This window comes from Myxine glutinosa, chromosome 2 (genome assembly GCF_964187855.1).
Source record: "Myxine glutinosa chromosome 2, kmMyxGlut1.1, whole genome shotgun sequence".
Classification (NCBI taxonomy): Eukaryota; Metazoa; Chordata; class Myxini; order Myxiniformes; family Myxinidae; genus Myxine; species Myxine glutinosa.
In genome coordinates, this window is record NC_136262.1 from 195,510,780 (window position 1) to 195,538,121 (window position 27,342).

At 46.0% G+C, this 27,342-nt stretch overlaps 1 long non-coding RNA gene across 2 annotated transcripts in view; it reads left to right on the top strand.

Annotated features, from left to right (window-relative positions):
• Positions 1-3,409: 3,409 nt before the first annotated feature.
• Positions 3,410-27,342, top strand: part of LOC137417478 (uncharacterized) — a 113,353-nt gene continuing 89,420 nt past the window's right edge. The window contains exons 1-4 of one of the 2 annotated variants that reach the window (XR_010982450.2): positions 3,436-3,515; positions 8,222-8,289; positions 23,369-23,454; positions 24,116-24,239. This is a non-coding gene — a long non-coding RNA (uncharacterized LOC137417478). Of the gene's footprint in view, positions 3,516-8,221; positions 8,290-23,368; positions 23,455-24,115; positions 24,240-27,342 lie in introns of both variants that reach the window. The other variant, XR_010982449.2, reaches the window with a different exon arrangement.

A 27,342-nucleotide genomic window follows, 5' to 3' on the forward strand; every position in this document is an offset into this window, starting at 1 on the left:
CATCCTCTTGCGCACACTCTTTCGTTACTTCCTCCGTAACACTCGCCACACCGCGCTTCCATGTGCTCCCTCGCACACGCGCTACGACCGACTCACTCTCGACAGCACACTCACTCCTCGGCGTGCACTTTTTCCTCACACACCCCATGGTCGGACATTCTCGCACACCTCGTTTTTCGCACACCAGACCTGTCGCACACTTCACCAACGGCCTTTCACGAACACCCGGATCCAAACCAATCCCCAAGCCGACTGAAGCTTTCCTCACATCATATACATTGCCGAATATTTCGCCACTCACCTTGGCACCTCGTCTCCGCACCTCTTTCGCCACCTGCAAACTCTTTATTTGGTTAGTGAGCATCACATTATGAGTTGAGCACCGACCTTGTACCAATTCCATCACCTCCTCCTGGATTTCTCTTTTAGTTTCTGTCCGTCTTTTCTTAATTTCACTCACCTCTTCTTCCACTTCCTCTAATTTTTGCTTCACCTCTTTTATTTCCCGCTGCGTCTCCTCCAGTTCGTCCTCTAAGGCTACCGTGACCGTCTCTATGTGCATCCTCACCTGCCGGTCCTTTGTCTCCATTACCTCTGTCACCTCGTCCAACCTCATTGTCAGTCCCTCACGTACCATCTGACATTGCCTCTGTGTCGCTATTAAGTCATTTTTAATTTCTTTTTGTGTCGCCTTTAACCCTCCTAGTACCGCAGTGTTCTTTTGAACCTGCTCCACTAACTCCGCTTGTCCCTCTGTCAGCTGTTCCACCTCCTCCGTCAGATCTTCTATTCCCCCTTGTAACTTTGCCGTCCCATTTCTCACCTCTTTCTCCATACGCTTCTCACCTCGCTTTACCTCCTCGCGTAGCCCCGAGACCTCCTCACTCACACCTCGTCGTATCCCCTCTTTCATCTCCTCTCTCTCTTTTGTAGATGCCACCCTCATCTGTCCCAATTCATCCCTCTGAGCATCCAGTTTACTTTCTAACCCGATTTTCACCTCCTCTATCTGGTTCCCCATCTGTTCGATTTCCCTGGCAGATTGTTCCCCTATTTCCCACACTTTGTCCTCCATCCTAGTTTCTAACCCCATTAACCCATTTTTCACCCCCTCTAACCCATTGTCTAATCCCTGAAATTTAGCTTCTAGCCGTTCCCCCATTTCTCCCATTTTGCCCCCCATATCCCCCATTTTGCCCCCCAATTGCTCACTCTGAGCCCTCATTTGCTCACTCTGAGCATCCATCCGGTTCCCCATTTGTCCCATTCGGCCCCCTATCCTGTTTTCCATCCCTTTGAAATTATCGTCTGTTTTTACCATAAAGGCCATCATCTGTTTCATAAACAGGTTCAAATTCATTGGCATCTCGGTTTCGGCTACCGCGACCATGGGCGCGGCTAAATTTGGTGCCGCAACAACCATGTGCGCGAGGTCGCCATCTTGTGCGCCCGAAACCTCGTGCGCGAGAGCGCCATTTTGTGCGTCTGATACCCCCTCAACCACATCCTCCATATACATTTCCCCGAGGTCCTGGGTTACCCCTAACCCGTCTATCTCCCCCACCAACATCCGATCGCCTTGATTGTCCATGGCGCGATCTCAAAATTCGGGTTTTATAAAACAACGAAATTTCGGCAGCTCGTAATTTTGACCAAATTTTTTTCTACACGTTTTAAAAATTTGGTTCGGGCCTCGTATCCCACTCCTAGACACCAATTGTTACGGACGCGGTTTAGATGTTACTTTGGGCCGAGCGGATGGTCCCCGCGACCGTTACAGGATCCCCGATTGGCCCGACTCCCCCAACGTTGACCAGATCGCACCACAGATATTCAATTTGGAAACCTCTAAAGCGACCGAAAGAGAAGGAAGAGAGAAGAAGACAGAGTACGGAGGAATAACAGGATTTATTATACACACAAGCAAAAAGAAGGAGCGATCAAAGTTATTTACAAGCAATGGATGGAAGAAGCAGTCACACAGTGAATCGTTAGCTTATACTAGTCAATTTACTTAACCCCAGGACAACGATTAGGACAGACGACGTTCACACTTACACGGGGGATATTGCAGGCAGGTATGGCTTGAGGATGGATGGTTGTTTTGGGAGGCAATGGAGGGTCCAGCGTGGATTGCTGCCTGGCGCGTCCTTTTCGTGGCCTGCGGCCCCTTAGCTGCCCCCTTAGCTGCAGCGCAGCTGGTCGCACGATGGCTCGCACACACCTGCTCGTTCAGGCGTCTTCCTTCTCCCCAGCAACAACGAGCGACAGCAAGCAAGAGGACGGGGTCAGAGCAAGAGGACGGGGTCAGAGCAAGAGAGGCAAGAGCAAGAGGGTGGAGTGCGTCCCGCGGCGGCTTATATTGGTTTCCTCACCGAACCTTCGCGCACTTTCTCGGGGGTTCCCGCTCCGCCCTCTCTTAGCCAAACCCCTTGTTCTGGGTTGGATGAGCGGGGCCGACTTACTCCTCCCCCCTATGACGAGGGGGCGACCCGTCTTCTCTAGCCACTCCCCTTGTTCGTAATGGCCGCAAATGGCGAAAACCGGTCAGCAGCTGCAGGTAAGGCGCCGTCACGTTGCACAGCAGTTCAGTACTGCAATGAACGGTTGCTGTCAAAGCTCAAGTGGGGGAATCCCTGGCCCTTGAGCTGCCATGGATCATCGGAGGGGCCTACGCTTTATTTCGTTTGATGCAATGCAGAGTCAATCTAGTGGGAAACACATATTTAGCCTACATAGAATAAGGAAATAAACTATTTAAAAAGATATATCGTGGCCTGTGTGTAAGTTTCATGGAATTAACTAGGAGGACGGGACCATTATTTACATTACGAGGGTGTTACACACAACAAAACCATACTTTTCACATTCGTTACACTTTCTCCAAAATTGTTACACTTCTCAAAACCGTTACACTTCTCAAAACCGTTACACTTCTCAAATTCGTTACAATATATATATATATATATATATATATATATATATATATATATATATGTATATATCGAGTTCAATATATATGTATTGGTTCCAGGGGGCCGTCGATAACTCAACAACTCTTCACAAAAGACACCATGTGATATTTTAGTACGGTATCCAACAACTAGTGCAAGCACACGGGTTCCCAGAATAGCACACTTTGTGATGCAACTTTCTGCCTCCGAAGCAACAATGCAATAGTTTATCATCTGGTTCGGAATCAAACCCATACTGTTCAGTCGTGAGTATGTACCTCCGAGATATCCTGTCAACCCTAGGATTCTCATTGCTTAATATTAAAAGGGTGATTCACGTGTGATTTTGGCTAATTTTTGAGGGAATTAATATTTTCAGTGTTACTAACCAGCAACCAAAATCACGTGCTTCTTGCATTAATGCACGTGCTGCAAATCAAGATGGCGGCCAATGGGACGACTGAGAGGGTGGAACAGCAAACGCTCTTCTGAAATTTCTGGCCAACGAGTGTGCTCACGATTGCCCTGTCAAGGGCCTGCGTATTAAAGAGCACTTTGGGGGTAAGTGTTTGCCGAACGAGATTATTAAGAATAATGTTCAGCACTGGCTAATATGTACATATACTTAGGAATTATACACTTAGGGAGGGTGTACAAAGGCTTCACGTGTATCCGTGAACAAGTATGTATCCAAAGGTGCAGAATACCTTGATAAAGAATGTATGTTTTGTCATGTACGTACAAGGTTAGTTGCGAACGTTTAATGTGCAGGTCATATTTAGAACATATAAAACACAGTGTGTTTTTTCATTTGTAACATTTGTACAAATAGACTTGTACTCTTTAGTAACAGTCCCCTTCATAAGGATGATTTGAGTGTGGTTTTAGTCCAATCTTTTAACATGACTGTATGTTCACTTTGGTCTATTTTTGTGGATAAAACAAACTCGAAAGACATTTTCCATAAATGAGTCATTAGGTCTCTTGTAATAAAATAATAATCTTACTATAATTCACCAAATGCCCGTCCGTCTGTCTGTCCATCCGTCCGTTCGAAGGTACCAAAAAAAGGCTGAACCGATCGCAACGATATTTTGGGTGGGTAATCCTGGGATCTCCTGGAGTAAAATAGGCTATATTGTTTTTCCAATTTCAGCTTTGGCCTCCAGCATTTTCAGATTTGGGCTCCCACATAACGTTATCGCACAAACGGCTGCACCGATCGCTGCACGGATCGGCTGCACCGATCGGACTCGGTGACCTCGGACAAAGACCTTTTATGAGGCCATGGGTTGAATCCCTGCTTGAGAGAATGCCAACCCCCTCCCCTGCCATCACGACCGTCTCTCCAACTCACAATCCCACGAGATATGCGGAAAGGACGACCCAAAACCAATTATCTTCTTTTTGATTTGTATATAAACATCATTAAAAGTAAATAATGACCTCGGCCAATGTTCAAACGACGTGAGGTTAACCTCCACATGAGAGAATTCAACATAGCTATTTGTGCGGTGTATAAGCCAACAGATCGCTGTCTCCATCGATCTTGCCAAGGCCCGAACACCTATCAGCTCAAAAATCCTTTTAACTATTGACTTGTGTTACGTGCTCCTCCCCGATCCCCTGGTCACGGTGTACACCCGAGCCCCGAGAGGAGTCATGGCAGAAAAATGTGTTATTCTGTATGTCAAAGATCAATGGTGAAGCCACACCAATTGTTACCAACAAGCAAATATTGTATTAAGATCACACAAGAACAACAGTACAACAATAATAGTAATCAAAAGTACAATCAATATCTCCTATGATGGTACCATCAGTTTCGTAATATATAACTCACTGTGCTCCAAGTGAGTGAAACAAGAACATTCCCAATGTCTCTTTCCTGGCTTCAAACCCAAGTTGATTCGCTCCAGCGATCGTCACAACGATGTCCAATCGAGATCAGAATCCCGTTTGAATGACAGTCACAGTCCCGCAGCCAAAGTTGCACAAAGGTGCCCTCAAGGCGACTGGGAAATCCAAAGGCGCGCTCCAGGCGACTGGGAAATCACACCCTCGGGTATGGATGTTTCACGCCTCCAAATCGGCGACACGCAGACTTTCCACTCAAAAGCCACGTTACACACACACACCCCAGATTGACGTCTGAATGCGGTGAAAATGGTCGAAACAAGATGAAACCTTGAGCGAAGCGCAAGTCCTGTGCGAGTCAAAATGGCCGATGGCCCGGTCTCGTGGCGCAACGGCACAATGAAGATGACGACGATTCTCTTCAGAATCCACCGCAAAACCTGACACGCAGGTTGATCTGTCACAGCAAAAACAACTCTGTCGCAGGAATACCTTTCCTGGGAAACCCAAAGTTCACTCGTGACTTTTGCTCGCCAACGTTCGCTCCAGACCACAAAGCAACTATGCTTCTTGTCCGACTCCACTCGCTCCGCCTTCGTTTCTCTTCTTCTTCGTCGTCCGGTTTCCGATCCGGTTTCCTGTTTCGGTTTTATTTAAAACATTAACTTTTAACTTTTGAAAATAGAAATATCTATTTCCTTTAAATGACAACAATAATAATACATGGAATCAGAAATATTTACAAGTGGATGAAAACCATAACAACGGAAGTGACGAATCCGTAACACTTGGTAGTTTTTACAATGAATGAAACATTAACAATGTTGTTAAAAGTTTATTTTGTGATTAATTTGTGATTGGAGTTATGTTGTTTGGAATGAAAAAAGAGATATCGGGTTCAAGTGAATGACGACATGCCGTGGTGGTTTCTACTTTCTAAACGTGATATTCGCGGATCGCCATATGCAGATTCGCCACGGACCCACGATCGATGTTTCTATATGTGAACGTACCTGCTTGTTTGCGAACGGGTACGTTTTTCATGGAAGTCCTTCACGAACTTGCTGTCCATGTCTGATGTGTGACTGAAGGTGCTGCAGGATGTAGAATTTATTGGTTTCGTGCTTTAGCATTCGCCGTATCTGCATTGCCTGTTTGCTTCTGGCCTCCCACCCATGCATAGCACGGGTATCTCACTCGTAATAGTAATAACTGCTTTGAAAATTGTTCGTGTTCCCTGAACTGCTTGCTCATGATGTGGGACCCAGGAGCAAAGACCATTTACCATCAATTTGTCCATTGTTTACTCATGTCCTCATAATTATAATAACAATGACAACGGCACTCAGTGGAGAGCATACCTCTGCCTGGTTGGCCATATCACTCAATGGTGAAGAATCACTTTAAAAATTCTACCAGCCAGATCCGGATCCAGATCTTCACCAAAATTGTCTCTCTCTTATTCACAGACACACACGCACAAATACACATACACACACACACATACATACACACATATACACACATATATATATTGTTGCGGATCTGCCGCCGGCCTTCTCCCCTTACCAAGGGGGGGTTAGTCCCCTTGTCTTTGACTGGCCTGGCGTGACCCAGGACCTATGACGTCCCTTCCAGACAGCGCGAAATAGGGTATTAGGACCAAATTCGCTATTACCTAAATACTCGCGCTGCCCTGAAGCGAGGAGACAAGCCCCGCACGGACCACGTGTGTCGATGATACGCCGAGCGGTTTGCGTACACGTGATTCGCGCTATTATTAATACTAGACCCGATTGGAGCGATCTTATTCGTACCACGCTTAGTCAATGGCGAAATCACAAAGGCGATCGAATTGGAAAGGAAGAACAGGTTTATTTACACTATACACAATGATTCAAGAGCAGAGACACAGAGCAAATCCTTAAAAACAGTCTTACTTAATACCCAAGGACACGGGCCCGTCTCACACACACACTCATACGGGGGTTGCTGATGAGCGGGTTGATGTTCACCAGCGCGTCCAGGGATGGCTTCCGTGCAGCTCTCTCTCCATTCCCCGGCACGTCCCTTGGAGTAGGTGAAGGCGGGAGCTCTCCGCGTGTCTCTAAACGGAGCGAGTTATCACGGGGCGAATTGGTAGGGAGCGGACTTTGACGCGGCTAGCGGTTATCCACTTGCGGCTATGGCCGCGCTTACTCACGTGGTTGGAAAGTGCAATAAGCATTACCGGCGCGTCTGGCTGCGCCCACGTACTCGGCACAGTTCAATGCCTCTTCTTCTCCCTATCTGCGCAAGTCCTTAAACAACGTGCGTATCCTCCACAAGTTCTCCAAACAACGCGCTTATCTTGCGAGTCCGAATCCTTTCTCTCTCCTCTGCGAGTCCTGGCATGCGAGTCCTTTTGAGGGCTTTGCGCAGCGACTTATATAGGCACGCCTCGCGGACCTTCTCGAACTCACCAGACGTGCCTCACCACGCCCTCTCACGCCATGCCGCTAGAGCCCTGATTGGCTGGTGGCTCTTACCGTCATCGCCTCTGCCGCTCCTGATCTCAACGCCGCCCCCACCCTGACCCCGTGCTCCTCCTTCTCAGGCCTACCTCGTGTTACTCGACTAGTGGGCAGCCAATGCTTAACAAACTGGATCGAGGCTAGGGTGGCTGGGAAATCTGTGGCAAGTAAAGCCTATTTTCTGTCTTTACACAACGCAGGTACTAAGAGGGGAAATGACCTATTCTTACCCATACTAAGACATAACTATACTACAAATGGGCCTATGTTGCTCGTGTGACTAACTATGGGGGGCAACCCTTTAACCTTTAATGACTTCAATGTGCCAATCTCAAAACCGTAGCACTGCCCCCCTCCCTTGCCAGACTCGTCCCCGAGTCGAACCCACACAAGTGAGAACGACCGGTTTTGAGAAAGGTTTGGGACTAGTTTTTAAATTACGTGTGACACTTAGATTCGGTTCCCCTCTACCATTTAATCTAACTCCCTGTATGTGACAGTTTTACAACACTAGATATGTCCCACCTACTGAGTTGTGTAACTAACTCTGACCGACTCACACCCACAGCTAACTGAATTGCGGAATTGTTTTGAAACTGAACATAAAGCCGGTGGGTAGCATCTTATTTACAACACTAAACTTAATTATTTACATCTCTATAACCCTGGACCTGTTCTTTTTGGAAATAAGTTTGGAGGGGAGAAAAAAACAATGCACCAATACACCAATACACATTTCACAAAAAGGTCACATTTCAAATGTCATATTTGCTGCTTGGCTGCATCTTCTTGCTTCCTGCTTCATCATCGGTGTGCAATAATAAAAAACTTAAAGCTCTTCTTTCCTGGCACACCAGAATACAATGTACAAACCGTGTCCGTTTTTATTGCCAACAGGGCCAATCTCATGTGGTCCGACTGCGTGACATCGACGCCACTTAAAACCAGTGGTCCGCAGGTGCAAGGTAAGTTTGCAGCAAATACTTAGGCAGTTAAGACCGAAAAATAGGGCGCATCATTCATTTTTTCAGGAAAGCACCAAATTTGGCACAGATGTAGTATGGACCTATACAATTGTTTTCCTGAGGGGCGCCCAAAAATTCAGAACCCCTGGTGGCTGCCATATTGAATTTCAACATGACCGCCCTCTGTGACCTATTTCCCTCAATAACTTCGATACTATGAGCGATAACACCACAGTTCCAGTGTTTTACCCCATGTTTTCATGGTCTCTGAATCCAATGGGATCAATTGCATAAAGATTGGCATCCATCATTTTAAATTTCAAAATGGCCACCATGGTGTTTCCATTTTCCTTGAATCTCTCATAGTATTTTAGGTAAAATTTCAATTCCAAGTGATACACATTGTTTTATTGGTCTCTGATAACAATGGAATGGTATTAATTCATCAAAGTTACACACAGTTGCAGTTTTAACTTAAAATATTGTGGGCACTTGAAAGGTGGAGGCTCTCGCACAGACGCGTAGTACTACAAGCACTGTCCATCGCAGTCACACAGTGATGTGCAGGGCAGATTTGCCCTGGAGCATTTACAGTTGCCTTTACAGGCCGACTTACAATGGCAGCTTGTAAGCTCTGAACATGCCTCCTGTATCAGTGGTATTGTGGTCCAAATTGGTGTCCAAGAAATCCCTGTTTTCATCCAGCCCCAATCAGCTGGTGATGGAAGTTCTGGGTAGGGCACAAGTGCCTGACTCCATACGTGTCCAGCCTGAAAACATGCACGTTTTAGGTGTTGTTCGAAGGCGTCTGCTGTTGGGGGAATGTGATCAATTGTTTTTGCCTTCTTCTTGAACAAGTGTCGGCGCATGTCATTCACTGTCTTTATCTCGGTAGTCCGGTCATAGAGGATGGCAACATATCTTTCTATGCTCTGTAGTTCCATAGCAATAGCGTCCACAGATGGCCTATAAGCGAAAGCATGAAAGGTCTGCGTGATGCTGGGGTATGCCTCCAAAGCCTGCCAGGCTGTCTTTTTCCCAATTTGGGCAAAAAATGACTGTGTCGCAGTCAGTGAAGGCATGAAATAATGGCAAAGACTCGGACTTCCTGCGGCCAAGGCCGGTGGCAATTTTATGGATGGCAAGGTAGCGGTAGCTTTTACCAGTGCCAATGGCAATCCAGAGTTCCTCCACACCGTGTGACTGGTAGGTAAAGTAGTGTGCTATTGCCAAGACCACAATACAAGACCAAGACCACTCATAGTATAGACGTTATTGAGGGAAATAGGTCACAGAGGGCAGTCATGTTGAAATTCAATATGGCGGCCACCAGGGGTTCTGAATTTTTGGGCGCCCCTCAGGAAAACAATTGTATAGGTCCATACTACATCTGTGCCAAATTTGGTGCTTTCCTGAAAAAATGAACGATGCTTCCTCTTAACTGCTCTGCTAAAATGACTGCTCAGCAAAAAGGCAAGGCCACAGAACGTGTGGTCCATAAGGTGTATTGTGGTGCAGCAAAATGCAGCAGGGGTGCCGCACAGGTGTAGCAAAGTGTAGCCGCACAGCTCAGTGTTCCTGCACACTCCCCTCCAAAATGGGTCCATGGGTAGGGAGGAGAGACAAAGCACAGTTAGCAAAGGAAAGGACACAAAGGTACACATCAATACGAGGCAATGCAACATGAGGGGCGCGGGAGAGCGAGTAGAGCAAGCTCGTCCCTAACCGTTCGTACCCCCCCCCCAGCCCCCATGTCAGCTACACTACAGTACCTTTACCCCTCCCTGTATTTACACTTTACAAATTCGTCTCTACGTCTTGTCTCCCATATCCCCCTCTATACCAAATTCGTCTTCCAATCCCTCCCAAGAAGGAAGGAATGGAATAAACACATTGTCAAATCACATCGAGATGCGTCTCACCCACTCAAATTGTTCACAAAACCTGGTGTGGAGTTCCGTCTCCCTTGGTGAGTGGATGTCGATGGTGCGAAGAGATTCCTCATCCTAACTTTTCTCTTATAACATTAACTTGGTTACACTACCCGGGGTCTTGCCCTGCCAATTCGATTGGCCATCGTTATACTATGTGGTTCTAAAAACCAATTCCCATTGACTCACCCTGTGGGGCCCCACGAATTTGGGTCTCACTCCCCAATTTTTCACTACTGTGGCTTTGCAAAATTCCGGGTGCTGGGTCGTGTGGTTCCACCAGCAGGTCCAACTACCTGCGCACCTCCACCACTGAAGTCGCCACCCGAGCTTACCTTGCTCCTTACGACTACCCTAAATCGGGGAAGGCCCCTCCTGGCTCTTTCACCCCTCTGATGCCCTCTCTGGCATTGGGCTACCCGAGTCCTTCTCCTGGATCTTCGGGCCCCACTGAACACTACTCTGACTGGCTCCCAGAGCCTACCTGCGGCCTCACCTGGCCGACAAACTACCAGTGGCGGAGTACCCCAACAACCATATGCACCAACAAAGCCCACACGCCCAGCCATTCCACAGACTTAGGCACCCATCCAAGCACTTCATTCCCACTACTTGCACCACAGGTGTCAATATCCAACAATTTACCTAAACCCTCTACCTACCTTTAAACTACCCTCCCCGGGTATCCGTGAAGGGGTCCATCTTCCCCCATTCACTCCTTCGCACCATGCATTCCACACCACTCATTCCACACTATTCATTCCACACACCAAGCTCTCTTGCACACCTCTTGTGCTCTTACACCTTTTCTCCACTTGCACCCCATGCAAGTCAATTCAATCGACACAATTCCATTCGTCCTCAATACACCACTCATACACTACCTCTGGTCATCCCCGACCAATGCCTCATTTGCGCCTCAATCTCAAGCTCATACACACAGTGATCCCCCATTCAATTCCTCATTTGCTCAAGCTCATCCACACACACAATTTCTCCACACTACTACACACACACAGCATCATCTAACTAGCTGCTTGTTCTCTAATACTCGTGCTTTCCCGTCTTCCCTTACACTAAGCACTCCCTCGTCATTAACATCCTTCTAATCTCTCTACGTCCCCTCTACCGGTACAAAGTCACTACTTAAATCTCATGTCTCCTATTGTCATCTCTAAATCCCTAACAATATCCTAGCCTGCCCTCAGCTAGTTTACACTCCCACCCTTTAATCTATTGCTCATGTGCCCCAAGTGAGGAATGGCGAAACCACCACTCCCCCACGCCGGGTACAATTCGCCAACACTATTGCTATTCCAGTCCTCTGACTATGAGCCTCTCAGTGCGGCAATACATTTTCGTCACAGCTCGGCTTCAAAATGCCGAGCAATGCATGCGGATTGCGGGTGGTTGGTCTCCTGTTGGTTGGGTCCGTCCGGCATTTTCGATTCAGGAGAGGAGGTTTTGTTGGGCCAAGGTTCCAGGCGCCATCCCTGTGCGGAGCCTTTCGGTCCCCGGCATGATGGTCCAACGTCCCACTGTCGGAGCAACGCGCCCGCCAGGGGGCGAAGCTCCGACCTCTCCTACCCCCCCCTCGAACCGTGCCGATTGCCTTTCCCGCCAAGGCGCGGCACCGACCATACAGGGCGGGGCCCGGCACGAATCATGCACGCCGCCGCGGCAATGATCCCCACCGGTCCCCGCTGCACACAAAGCACACCACGCACCGAGGGCTCGCATCGGCTATCCGTCGCACTACGCGCTAACCCCCCGGTCTGGGTCGATGCCCGAGTCGCATTCTCGCACCCACACACGACCCACTCCTTACTCGCACACCGAGGCGCTCCAGCGCCGCTCATACATTCGCTGCATTCTACTACCACACGCTCTCGTGCATTCTCTTCTCCTACACACTCAGGTGCACACCACTCATACCATTCGCACTCTCCATTATTACACATCCACGCACACACCCTGGCGCACTCTCTCTTGTTACACCCTCAGTAATAACCCCGGGTGTGCACTCTCTTGGTACACACCCAATCGGCGCACACTTACCCATGGGTGTGCACTCTCCTGTTGCACACCCAGTCATCGCGCACTTACCCACGGGTGTGCACTCTCCTGTTGCACACCCAATCAGCACACACTTACCCTCCACGCACTCTTCTCGTGCACACTCTCTAACACACTCTTCTCCGACGCACTCTTCCCACATACACTCGCGCTCCAGTGCACACTTCTCTCGCACACGTGCGCCAGTCACCTTCACACATCGCACCACGGACCTTCCACGAGCGCCCGGGTTTCATCGCGATCCCAAGCACGCCAAAAATGTTTTCGTGCCAAACACTTTCGCGCTATACACGCTCCTACTCACCTTAAGGACCTTCTTCTCTGGCTTTCCCGCCAACACCTGTAAACTCTCATTGGGGTCAGGCAGCACGTCATCACGATGCAAATCCAGACTTTGTGTACATTCCATTTCTTTTTCTGGTGATTCAATTTCTAACTCTGCCGTCTCTTCGGCCCCAATTTCAACTATAATTTCTTTCTCTTTATCTAGCTCGACGACCGCTGGTGCACATAAAATTTTATTTTCCAATTCGGTGGCCGTCGGCTTTCCCACACCCCGAGTCGCGATTTCTACACGCTCGGTCAACTTGACTGCGCTCTGCCCATACTCGCTCCCCACGCGTTCCTTACATCGCTTCACCCCGTTGCGTACCACCGTGACCTTCCCGCTCGACCTGCGCCTCATGTCCTCCTCTATTCTTTTCATCGTGGTGTTTATTTGCTCCTTAAATCCATCCGGGTTGTACCTTGCTCCGTTCCTCATTTTTTTCCATGTCGATCCGCCGGGTAGCCATCATTGCATCCAATCCCTTACTGTCACCCTCCATAGATGCACTGAAATGCACCATAAGAAGGCCCCAGTCCATTTGCACTGCGGGCCCGGCTATCGCCGTCACGTACAGGAGGTCGCCATTTTCTTTCCCAGCTGCCGCACCCTTTTCTGCTTCCACTACCACCAACTGTCTCTCTCGGTCCTGGGTTATCAATTTTTCCTTTACTTCTACCCCCACCGGCATCCGATCGCTTTGGCTAGCCATGGCACGAATACAATTTGGCTTTTAATACGAAATTTTGGTCGCTCGTAATTTTGGAGCCAATTCGTCCAAAATCATTTGATAGGGTTCCAAATTCCACTCCCCGACACCAATTGTTGCGGCCAATAGGTACAATTGGTGTCCAAAATTTGGTCTACCAAATTTTGTCCCAGGTTCAAAATCCCCACTCCTGACTACCAATTGTTGCGGATCTGCCGCCGGCCTTCTCCCCTTCCCAAGGGGGGGTTAGTCCCCTTGTCTTTGACTGGCCTGGCGTGTCCCGGGACCTATGACGTCCCTTTCAGACAGCGCGAAATAGGGTATTAGGACCAAATTCGCTATTACCTAAATACTCGCGCTGCCCTGAAGCGAGGAGACAAGCCCCGCACGAACCACGTGTGTCGATGATACGCCGAGCGGTTTGCGTACACGTGATTCGCGCTATTATTAATACTAGACCCGATTGGAGCGATCTTATTCGTACCACGCTTAGTCAATGGCGAAATCACAAAGGGGATCGAATTGGAAAGGAAGAACAGGTTTATTTACACTATACACAATGATTCAAGAGCGGAGACACAGAGCAAATCCTTAAAAACAGTCTTACTTAATACCCAAGGACACGGGCCCGTCTCACACACACACTCACACGGGGGTTGCTGGTGAGCGGGTTGATGTTCACCAGCGCGTCCAGGGATGGCTTCCGTGCAGCTCTCTCTCCGGTCCCCGGCACGTCCCTTGGAGTAGGTGAAGGCAGGAGCTCTCCACATGTCGTCTAAAAGGAGCGAGTTATCACGGGGCGAATTGGTCGGGAGCGGACTTTGACGCGGCTGGCGGTTATCCACTTGTGGCTATGGCCGCGCTTACTCGCGTGGTTGGAATGCGCAATAAGCGTTACCTGCGCGTCTGGCTGCACCCGCGTACTCGGCACAGTTCAACGCCTCGTCTTCTCCCTCTCTGCGCAAGTCCTTAAACAACGCGCGTATCCTCCGCAAGTTCTCCAAGCAACGCGCTTATCTTGCGAGTCCAAATCCTTTCTCTCTCCTCTGCGAGTCCTGGCATGCGAGTCCTTTTGATGGCTTTGCGCAGCGACTTATATAGGCACGCCCCACGAACCTTCTCGAACTCACCAGATGTGCCTCACCACGCCCTCTCACGCCACGCCACTAGAGCCCTGATTGGCTGGTGGCTCTTACCGTCATCGCCTCTGCTGCTCCTGATCTCAACGCCGCCCCCACCCCGACCCCGCGCTCCTCCTTCTCAGGCCTACCCCGTGTTACTCGACTAGTGGGCAGCCAATGCTTAACAAACTGGATCGAGGCTCGGGTTGCTGGGAAATCGGTGGCAAGTAAAGCCTATTTTCTGTCTTTACACAACGCAGGTACTAAGAGGGGAGATGACCTATTCTTACACATACTAAGACATAACTATACTACAAATGGGCCTATGTTGCTCGTGTGACTAACTATGGGGGGCAACCCTTTAACCTTTAATGACTTCAATGTGCCAATCTCAAAACCGTAGCAATATATATATAGACACATATGCACAAACACACACACGCACACATATACACACAAACATACACACATGGGGGGGGGGGGGGGTCACACACGGGGGGTGGTGGGTCACACACATGGGGCGGGGGGCGGGTTACATGGGGGGGGGGGGTCACACACGGGGGGGCGGTGGCATTGGTCACACATGGGGGGGGGTGGGTGGCTCACACAAGGCGGGTGGGGTGGGTCACACATGGGGGAGTGGGAGAGGATCGCCACGTTCATTGGATCACCATGGAGCATATTCTGACGTCAAGAGCAGCTCACACCAATAACCTGACAAAAAACGTCCGCAACTTGTGATAGCACACGATGACGCCGACTGGCAGTGGCCACTTCCGCAGCGATTATAATCGTAATTACCAAACCAGATCATTTGCCGTCTGTGTTTATTTATATATTCTACATATGTGAATTACATGTCCATGCACACATGAAATGGAGTTTCTTTATTTATCCTGGATGTGTACATGATTGATTCAGCCTTGAAAATGCGTGCGAAAACCCCCAAAAAAATTAGTAAAGATTTCACGATTTTATTTCCTCGAGAAATGAAACGCATCTTCTTTGAGCGGTGTATAATCACTCCGAACGAAACAGGAATTGCCTGGTGTGTGGGTTGTTGTAATCAAAATGTTGTAATTGTTGTTGCAATTAATATATCTTGGCAATTTCCCATGTGTGCGTGAATTTTCTCAATTATTGCTGAAACGGAGACTAAAACCATCAATAAAAATGAAATCAGATGGTGAATTACAGTCGAGAGAGTGTCAATGGCCTTCATGTTATAGGCCTTTGAAAATGCATTTCGTTCTATAAACGGAAACTTTCATCAGATTTTATTCCCGTTTTTTTCAACCGAGAATAAAACCATGTTAGCAACTGTGAAAAATGAAATGAGACATCGAATTAGAGTTGAAATAAAACTGTGAGAGAGAGCAAGACACCACGGGCCTAACAATACAGGCCTCAAAGCTATGCGAGCAAATAAAATGGTGGATATTTGTTTTTGAAGCCTCTTCCAGAATGGGTGGAGCTACTCTCTCAACTGAGGAAGCCACTCACCCGGACAGCTGTTCGACAGACAGAATCACCTACGGAGAATATATTATAGATGTTCAATATCTATCTCTCTCTCTATCTCTCTCTCTCTCTCTCTCTCTCTCTCTCTCTCTCTCTCTCTCTCTCTGTCTCTCTGTCTCTATGTCTCTCTCTCTCCCTCTCTCTCTCCCCCCTCACACCCTCTCTCTCTCAGAATAATGAAGTTTAGGTTTTATACCTGAGACTTTGGTCTGGCCTCAGTTCATGCAAAAGGCTCAAGGAGTTTTTTCATGCTACCCTTTTTTTTTTTTTTTTTTTTTTTTGTGTACAAGATCGAGGCTCGTGAAAGAGCGAACATTAATCACACAGAAAGACAAACAGACACACAAAACAAATAACATCTCGGGAGCGGTAGACAAGATGGGGAGAGAGGGGGAAGGACACAAACACAACATTTGAGAGCAGGGACCGAGAGACATGGAGACATTGAGAGAACTGTGGGAGGGAGAGGGCTTTGGGGGGAAGGCATGGGAAGGGGGGGGCGGGGTGGGAGAGGTATAAAACATATGGACACTGCCAAGACTTCCAGGAAAGAAGTTGGAATTTCAAACAAGGTGGATCTGGGGTGAATTAGTGGGGGTAGAAAAGATCAAGGTTTTGGATGGGGGAAGATAAGCGATGGTGGTCAACAGCTGTTTTGAAGACCTGGAGGGAGGAGTGTGATTGAAGTGAGTGTGGGAGTTTGTTCCAGAGGCGGGAGAAAAGAGGAATGAAAGAGTGAAGGTGAGCAGAAAGCCGAGATTTCGGCAGTTTAACCATCAGAGGGTGGCTGGCAGATCTTGTGCGACCTGTAAGAATATTTGGGGGACAGAGCACAGAGAGAGCTGGGGGAGCAAGGCCGGAGAGGAGTCGGTAGAAGACAGAAAGACCACCTACCTGCCTGCGGTGAGTGAGTGAAAGGCCCTCAGAGATAGCTTCATCGCGGGAGATTCCAATGATTCTGAAAGCTTTGGATTCAACAGCGTGAAGCCGAGCCAGGTGTGAGGCAGGAGCACCAGCCCATAGGGGAGAACAGTATTCCATTGAGCTGCGGATGAAAGCCTTGTATGTGGTGAGGAGCTCAGGTGTGCCTAAGAAGGACTTCGCATGACGGAGGATGCCCAGTCGGCGACTGGCTTTGGAGGCCAGCTTGGAAATGTGGTTTTCCCAAGAAAGATCATGGCAGATGGTGAGACCCAAAAGCTTGAGCGACAGAACTTCTTGGAGAGGATTGTTGAGAAAGTAGATAGGAGGGTTGTCCAGTCGATCTTTTCGGAGAGAATGTCCTGTCGATCTTTTCGGAATACCCTCTTTGTTATTGTTTGGTCCGTCAGATTCTCGAGGAGGACTAAATTATACCTGGGGGGGGGGCGAGGGGGGCAATTGCCTCCCCCATAGCCACGGACTTTCCCCCAGGAGCCTCACACCACTCAATAAATAAATAAAAAATAAATAAAAACCTTTTTGTGTACAACGAAGAGGGGTTAGCCCTTTGGTTTTATTCGATAATTTCAGTGATTCATCAGTTGATAATTACCATCATTGTAACAAAACAATTTGACAGCTCTGTAGCAATGCATGGAAGAAGCACAATAAAGCACCAATGGTGAGAAATTAAGCTTTCGCTGTGTTGCTGCATGCTGTGATGGGCTTCTCGAGTGTGGCTGCTGCTAACCGCACTCGTACCGCAGCAGTGCCAAACTGAGGCTGCTGTAACGCCACATTATTGTGTTTTATTCCTCAAGGTCTCCAAAGTGGAATCCAAACATCAACATCATCGACATATTGAAACTATGAAAATGAAAACACAGGAGGTCTTTTTTTTCCTACACGAGGATCTAGGCATATGGAGGATCTTTTTATTCCCACAAACGGTTTAATCTGTACTACCAGTGAGTACTACTACTACTACCACCACTACAAATACTACTACTACAACTATTACTGTACTTTAATGGCCTCAATTACTCCCACCTTTTGAGGTTGTCCAGGTAACCTTTTTGGCCGAAGTCTTTCACAAACCGGCTCAGTATGATGGACGCTTGACACAAGGTTGACCTGATGGGATCTAAATGGTAATTCTAAAGGATTCTAAAGTGTAATTCTAAATGGTTCTAAAGGGTAATTCTAAAGGAGTCAAGTGTAATTCTAGATGGTTCTAAAGGGTAATTCTAATAGGTTCTAAAGGGTAATTATAATAGGTTCTAAAGGGTCATTCTAATGGGTTCTAAAGGGTAATTCTAAAAGTTTATAAAGGGTAATTCTAATAGGTTCTAAAGGTTAATTCTAATAGGTTATAAAGGGTAATTCTAAAGGGTTTTAAAGAGTATTTCTAAAGGGTAATTCTAAAGGGTAATTTTAAAACGTTCAAAGGGTAATTCTAAAGGGTTCTAAAGATTAATTCTAAAAGGTTCTAGAGTAATTCTAAAAGGTAATTCTAAGGGGTAGTTCTAAAGGGTGATTATATGCGGTTCTAAAGGGTGATGCTAAACAGTATTCTAAAGGGTTTAAACGTTTCTAAAGTAATTCTAAAGGGTAATTCTATTTGGTTCTAGAGGGTGATTATAAAAGGTTCCAAAGGTTAATTCGAAAGGGTAATTTTAATGAGTTGTGAAAGGACCCTTTCGAATATCCCTTTAGAGCCCTGTAGAATTACCCTTTAGAATACCCTCTAGCATTACCCTTTAGAACCGCATATAATCACCCTTTAGAACTACCCCTTAGAATTACCTTTTAGAATTAACCTTTAGAACCCCTTAGAATTACCCTTTTAACGTTTTAAAATCACCCTTTGGAATACCCTTTTATAACCCATTAGAATGACCCTTTACAATTACCCTTGAGAATCACCCTTCAGAACCCTTGAGAATTACCCTTCAGAATTACCCTTTAGAACCCTTTATAATTACCCTTTAGAACCCTTCAGAATTACCCTTCAGAATTACCCTTCAGAATTACCCTTTAGAACCCTTTATAATTACCCTTTAGAACCCTTCAGAATTACCCTTCAGAATTACCCTTCAGAATTACCCTTTAGAATTACCCTTTAGAATTACCCTTCAGAATTACCCTTTAGAATTACCCTTTAGAATTACCCTTCAGAATTACCCTTCAGAATTACCCTTTAGAACCCTTTATAATTACCCTTTAGAACCCTTCAGAATTACCCTTTAGAATTACCCTTTAGAATTACCCTTCAGAATTACCCTTCGGAATTACCCTTTAGAATTACCCTTTAGAACCCTTCAGAATTACCCTTCAGAATTACCCTTTAGAACCCTTTATAATTACCCTTTAGAACCCTTCAGAATTACCCTTCAGAATTACCATTTAGAATTACCCTTTAGAATCACTCTTTAGAACCTTTTACAACTCTTTCAAATTACCCTTTAGAATTACCCTTGAGAACCCTTTAGAATTAAAGACAGTGGGTTAGAATGGTTCTTCTTCTTAAATTTTACGGACGGTCGGACATAGCCAAATATTGAAGTGGCTTCACCGTCCAAAGTGGACCGCTTCCTTCGGACACGCGTGTGATTGTTTTAATGACAAAATGAACTTATCCCATGTGGTAAAATATTGTGCATTTCTGCGTTGGGCGGTGGTCAATTCCTCCATCTTGTAAAGATGGGTTCTGTGTTCTCCCATCTTAAGTGCTATTTTATTTCATCTCGAGTTGTCTTTCCAAATAGACTTCTACTCAACCTGATCAATCGGATGTGGAATTAATCGCGATTTACATACACGATTAAATGAATAGGACACTAACTTTTCTCGCAGAGGAAATCATCCACACGAGACCTCCCCCAGGCCTTCAATGAAACATTTAATTTTCTTCCCTCTTGGAAATTCCCCAAGATCCGCAGCAGGCTGCATGGTGACTTAGCTTGGCGATCTGACGATTGCCTTCCCTTCTTATAGGCCCTGGGTTAACAGGCTGTGTCAAGGCAAGTGAGAAGGACAAGAACAAATAGACTAGCGGATACATTTGGGACAGTCAGCGAGGGGGGCCGCTCCGGAATCAGGACACTGAGCAAAAATCGTTTTCACCCTTGACAGCACTCTTACCTGCAGACGTGGCCACTTCACTTCTTTTGGCAATGGAGCACCCTCCCAGCGTGGGACTCGGGGATCCCCGCGTGTGACATCTGCTCGGTCACCCTCCATATCTAAAGTGTCCAAAGGGTTACGGGTTACGCCGTCATTTCCTGACACCCATTGGTCCTCGCTTGTCGAGCAATAATGTACAAATGGAAGAAAGATTGAGTGTTCCAGGACTGTGCATTCCTGTTTTTTTTTTAACCTGTGTCGCTGCAACGTTGCTTTGGGAGTTGAGTTCAAACCCAACTTTTCATCCAATCAATATATAATGGACCAAGTGTGTGTATGTATGTATGTATGTATGTATGTATGTATCATGCATCTACTCCTCTGAGACGATTTGACCTAGGAAGCTGCAACTTTCAAAGATTAATGAGGGCACCCTGAAGTTGTGTCGATGAAAGTTTCATTTGATTCCATCAAGTTTTGAAAAAAAAATATTCGCCCATCTTGGCATTTTCTTTGTCTTTAGGGCTTCGGCCGTAATAGTCAGGTTCACTATGTTTTTTCGTTCAAAATCATGGTAGATTAGCAAACCTATACATTTTTGGAAACGTTATTACATGGAAAATCTGAAAATCAATGTTTACATTTGCCAATTCCGACCAATTCGACCATTCGACCAATCGCTTCGATCGACCATTCGATCGATTCGATTCGATTCGATTCATCGAATTCGATTCGATCGACCATTCGAACAATTCGATTTGCCAATCAATTTGACCGACCTTTGCTTGTGTGGAACGGACTGTGAAAACGATGCGGACTATATTGTCGGATACGACACACAGGACAGTGATGACGAACTCTAAATGGCATATTCTGTAATCGAGTATGTTTGATGCCATTGACTGCCTGTGTATATTTTGTCATTGACTGCCTGTGTAGATGTGAAGTTATACTGACTGCATGTGTATATATGATTTTGCTGACTGCCTGTGTATGTTTGGTGATATGAATTATTGTGACACATTTTGATGTTATTAACTGCCTGTACAAAATGATAACATGTATTTGATTATGCAACTTATCGCGAATATAAAGACAGTATTTTGCAATTCAAAACCTTTGATTCGTGTCTTACCATTCCCCATAGCACTAATTTGATACTTTCATAGGATTCCTTGTCCCTGAAAATATAGGTTTAGTATATTTTAAAAAGTTTTTAGGGTAATTAGAGGCAGAAATAGAACAAAATATGTATTTTACAGTGGCCATTTTGAAAATCCCAAATGGCCGCCATACAGGTATCTCTCCAAATGTAAACATTGATTTTTAGTTTCCTTATGCTATTTTAGGAGTCGCGGAAGGTGAGAGAACGAGGCCATTCGTAGAGTTCGAAGATGGTTTATTGTAACAGCAAGATCCAGCACACTAAACTCGAACGGAAGTCAGCATGCTTATATAAAGCCAAAAGCCCTCTTCGGAGGGCGTGGCTGCGGCAACCGCGCGTGCGTCACGTCCGCACAACCACAAGTCCAACAGGCCCGTGCACGTGTATTATGCCCAAATAAGGTAATCACATAAGGTAACCGCCACATGCGGTTACCTGCACATAAGGTAACCGCCACACTATAACCTTTCCAAAAATGTATAGGTTTGCTAATCTACCATGATTTTGAACGAAATATAATTTATTGACATAGTGAACCTGACTATAAGAGCGAGTATGGGGGCAATTAGAATTATCCGAAATTATATAACCACAACGTATAGATGGTACAAATGTTTTCGCATGCTCACATATGCAGTCGACGTGTTTTCGCTTCACAAACGTAACCCGGGTTAATTTTATTTTCGGGAGCGATCGAGGCAGCGTTCTGTTGCCTATACACTGCACAATGACAGGGACGTGTCAGAAGAACGTGTTGCATGCTTCAAACAAGATCGCATGTAGGGTGGGTACTCCTCTATAGTATTAATATTCATAAAGATAATAACATGACCTCCCTGGCAGCTACAGTAGGGAGTGTGTGCTTCTAGTAAATATAATAACACTGAAACGGGACTTCGTAGAGCCAGACTGAAGATGAACTCGAAAGAGCTAGGTTGAAGATACCTCCGCCAGGCTGAACAGTTTACATTTTGTATCCCACTGATGGGCCGGATGTGCATCCAGACCTGAACCAAAATCCAATCGGCTTGTTGTTGCCACCTACCCAACTAATCCACCAAGTTTTGGTGTAATGCATCCACAACTTTTGGAAATACTGTGCTATATCCGATCTCTCAATTATGAAGAATCACTTTGAAAATTAAAAAAATATCCGGACCGGAATTTGACCAAAATCTAATGTATTCGTCCTTGTCACACACCCAACCTGTCCACCAGGTTTTGTCCGAATCCATCCATAACATTTTGACACATCGTGCGATCTATCAATTTTGGCCCGATCTCTCAACGGTGAAATATGACTTAAAAAAATTATCTGATCCGGATCCGGATTCGAATCTCCGCCAATATTCAACCCATAATTCCATCGATATATTTTTTCATTCCTTCCAAACAAATTCAATTAAACGCCCGAATGAAGGGCGAATGTTCGAAACATCCACCGCACCTTGCTTTCCATTGTGCTTAATAGACTCGTATCAGCTTTGGGACGGTAAAATTAATCAATTTAACGCACAATTAGTCTATTAATCATCCAGTCCTGCATAATGAGAGGTAACCATCATTTAGGAGATCCATTGGCTTAGCAACCTGACTTGGTGGTGTAATGGTTCGACCGTCTGCTCTGAGTCGAGGAGGTTGGTGGATCAAATCCCAGATGTTATACCCAAGATCTTCTAATCGAACTGTTATTCCACCCTGCTCACCTCTCCCTCCCCTGAGTCCACTAGCAAGTTGTCATAGCACAACTTGTATGTAAAAATGTAGGGTAATATGAGGTTACCATTACGATGGGAATCCTAAAGATTACCATTGGGTAAATCCTGAGCCTGCCATGATGTCGCAGTGGTAACGTTTTCAAATTTTGAAATCCTTTTAATGTTTGTTTTAATAATTTAATCTGTCAGTTGTTTTTGAAAGTATAGCTCAGAGGGAGTGTACTCTCCTCGGAGTTGTCAAATGGGGTCCGATTCCCGGCCCCACTATAAACTGTGGTGCTGGTGCTTTGCTTATAGACCATTGATTGCATCAAAAAGTACAAGATTCTTTAGAGGGGAAATTAAGGCCCCTTCGGAGGGGTCACTTCTGCTAACATTGTCTTGTGGCCTTTAAAGATCCAATAGTGTGTTTACATAAGTGTAGGCCGTTGTGTGCACATTTTGAAATTTCTCCTTTCACCCATAGAATATTTGCGGGAGAGGGGTGGTGAGATTGCACATCAGCTGTCCTAATGATACCACCAACAGAAGAAACTCAAAATCGGAGAGCCAGTAAGTCACAGATCTAATGAAGGATGTGTATGCACTTACGTAAACACACACACACACACACACACACACACACACACACACACACACACACACACACACACACACACACACACCTTTAAACTTTCCTAAGTATAAACAAATTTTTTTCTGTGACCACATACCACTTTGCAATAAGCATGGTGTTGGTTTAACGTTTAAGATGGCTGACTTATGATCTCAAGTTCCTGAGTTTGAGCCCTTGTCATGCCGTTGAGTTAACACCAAGTGGGTTGACTCAGCCTGTCATCCTTCTGATGTCGGCAAAATGAGTACCAGCTTACTGGTAATAGGGGCACTGCATCAGCGGCATAGCCACACCCCCAGAAATAAAGCAGCCACAACCTGTACGGCACACAAACCACCAGCATCATCACTGGATAGACCCCAGTATCCCACAATAATTAGCTGTTGGAATGATCAAAGTCCTTAAAATAAACACCTGTCCGTTGAATTGATTGATGTGCGGATCAAGGACATATTGAGCAGGAAACTCATTTCAAGCAAGAACCAATTTCCGTTTGGATTTATTTTGTTATCCTTGTAAAACACGCGTTATCGAAGAGTACATTTATTGTACAGTTCTCCAACTTGTTAACGGTTTCCTTCATCGGTGTGTTTACAGAAACAGCTTGTCGACATGCCTGTGCAGGTAGCTTGATGATGCAATAACATTTACAACTTCAGTCTGCCGTGGCACTCGAATGATGAATATGTTGAAAGGAAGGAAGAGTTTGACAGCACCTCATGTGAGTATGTTTTACTCTCTGTTACTCTTTAACTGATTACAAACGTTATAGATAGTGTTGTAAAGATTAGCTCCCTTCCCATTGTGTCGTAATTAAAACAGATGTGCGGTGAGTTTAGGCAGGATTTCAAACCTTCGTATTTGAAGGAAGACTGGTTCATGTGCAAGGAGGTGTGGCTAAAGGAACCGCCCACGTCACCAGCAGGTAACCAATGAGAGGTTGTGGACATGTAAACAACCAATCAGGTCTGGACACTTCACCAGCAAACTTCACCAGCAAACGACCAATGAGAGATCGTGGACACGCAAACAACCAATGAGAGATCGTGGACAAACAACCAATGAGAGGTCATGGACATGTAAGCAACCAATCACGTCGTGGACACTTCCCCAGCAAACTTCACCAGCAAACTACCAGTATTGCCTCGGCCAATGGGAGCCTGCGGAACATTCTATGGAGCTTTTCCACCCGATGTCCATCGCACTTTTCACTCTCTCTCGCTGCCCTCTCGTCGTACGACCTTCAAGCCAGCGGTCCTCCGTGCTGGTTCGTCCTTCCTGCGCTCGACCTTCGTTCCTCATGCCGGTGCTTCATCCGAGCTGGGTCGTCGCCTGCGCTGAATCGTCCCCCGACCTGGACCGTCGTTCGTGCTGACTTTGATGCGGCGGCTCGTCCTGTGGACCTTCTTCAAGCTGCACGTCCTGAACGGCCCCTTGAGCTGCACACGGAAGCTGGCTTACCCAAGTCCGCCGCTGCACGTTGCTCGGTACGAGGCAATTCATCCCCTGTGTGTGTGTGTGTGTGTGTGTGTGTGTGTGTGTGTGTGTGCGTGCGTGCGTGCGTGCGTGCGTGTGTGTGTGTGTGTGTGTGTGTGTGTGTGTGTGTGTGTGTGTGTGTGTGTGTGTAAGGCGCCTGTTGGGATTTCGATAGGTAAGAATTGATAAGCCTGCCTCTCGTCCTTGTTCTGCGAATAGTAAATAAAAGTGAACATTTTGTTTCCTTTCAACCTGTTTGTGTACGTCTTTCCCCCATTGGCCCAGCATAGTCCGAACCGAACTTGACTCTTTACTCTGGTCCATAAATCACGCAGCATATAAACCGTGATTCACACCAGCGCAAAAAAACCGCTCGGCACACTCGATTGGAATAAGGTGTGAAATCGTGAGAGGGGGTTCATTTCCCGATCTTTCTATTTCCCGGAACCAAGTAATGCTCTATAAAAGTTCATATAAAGGGGCGCCAATTTGATTAATGCTGCTGCATCAAGAGGTAAATGTATTTTATTTGCCAGATTTAGGGCACCCCTTAATATGAACTTTTATAGAGCAAACAATGCGATGTATGGCGCCCCTCTTGGTTCCTCCTCAGAACACAAGGGTAGTCCAGCATATGCACACGAGATTTTTTGAATGCCCCTTATTTTCTGTTTGGCATTCTCTTCAAGCTATGTGCTATGGAATGTCCCTTCTTTTCTATACTTTGCCACATGGCACATATCCTTATATAAAGTGGCCTTTCTTTACCCCTGGCATTTTACCCAAAATAAAACAAGGGGAACGTTCTAAACTTTCCACCAACGAGATACTCACAACAGTCCAGAAAAACAACAAAGTTTGTCTATTTTAAATTTATTCATAAGTCTCGCCCAAGGGGATGTGAGATTATTTCAATCCCCGTGTCTGTGTGTGCATCTGTGTGTCTGTTTGTCTGTGTGTGTGTGTGTGTGTGTGTGTGTGTGTGTGTGTGTGTATATATATGTGTGTGTGTGTGTGTGTGTGTGTGTGTGTGTGTGTGTGTGTGTATGTATGTGTATGTGCATGTATGTGTATGTGCATGTGTGTATGTGTGTGTATGTGTATGTGCGTATGTGTGCATGTGTGTGTCCACATCTATATATTTTCCCTAAAAAAAAAAGCTTTTCTCTGCAACCACGAGTGCGATCAATGCAAAACTTCAAACACAGTAGGGACTCCCCAAGGAGAATATTTTATTGCTAACTCTGACGTAGGTGTGACATGGCAGCCATATTGAATCAAAGGGGAAAAATGGACATAATTTTCAAAAAAAAAAACACAACTAAAATAATTGAAACTTGCCATATGTCATCAACTCCCCATGAGGTATATTGGGTGATAACTATGACGTCATCGGAGAAGTTGTATTCCAGCCATAATTGGTTGAATTGAAATCCTTATCCGAAAAATCTGAGGCTTCATATATCTCATCTATTACCCGGTGCGAGTGAAGAATTAAATTTATGACGTTAATAACCCATGCCAAGAAACTGTGACGTCATAGGGTGCATGTTTGATACGGATATATGGGCCAAAATAGTGGCGTGTTCAGTTAACGACGTTCAGTTTTTGTTCAGAATGAACATGCGGAGCAAGACTTTGCTCTCGACTAGTGCCGTTCTAGTTAGTAAAGAAATAGTTTTGTTCCCAATTATATTAACTTACACATCGATCCCCCCCAAAATTATGTATTTTCTGTGCAATCGCAACTCGCTCCAATCACTTTTTGCTCCCCCCCCCCCCCACCTCCCCCGAATGTCGGTCGGCACGCCGCATTTACTTGCTGGTTTACCTGCGATATTTTCCTTGACACGTGCAGTGTTACACTTCATTCTGTGATCATGAAAAGCAATTAATTATGAAGGAAAAACCATGTCCTGTCGACGTGGATGAAAATATGAACTAAACAAGATGGATGACACCAATTCGATTTGCACATGTTCGGGTTTTTTCCCCTGTTTTCTGACAAGCGACGCCGTAAGTTCAGTCACAATAGCCGTGCTTATATTTGAGCTACCTGGTACAGGTGTAAATCCCAGCAAAGTCAAACCCCGTCTGTTTTCGAGTGTCGTTCTTGTGTGTTTTGAGCAGGGGGTGCTGCATCGCGGAGCAGGTGATGGGGTTATTTGGTGTGGGAGGTTAAGCCGGCTGTCCATTTCATGGAATATTTCGGGAAAAATTTGTCCCAATGTCGAATGATTCAACACGTGGGTCGTTCAGGATATTGTAAGAACGAGATTACTCACATAATAATGCGATACTGTACTTTTGATGTGTCTTGGACTATTTTGAGTATCTCGTTCTTATAA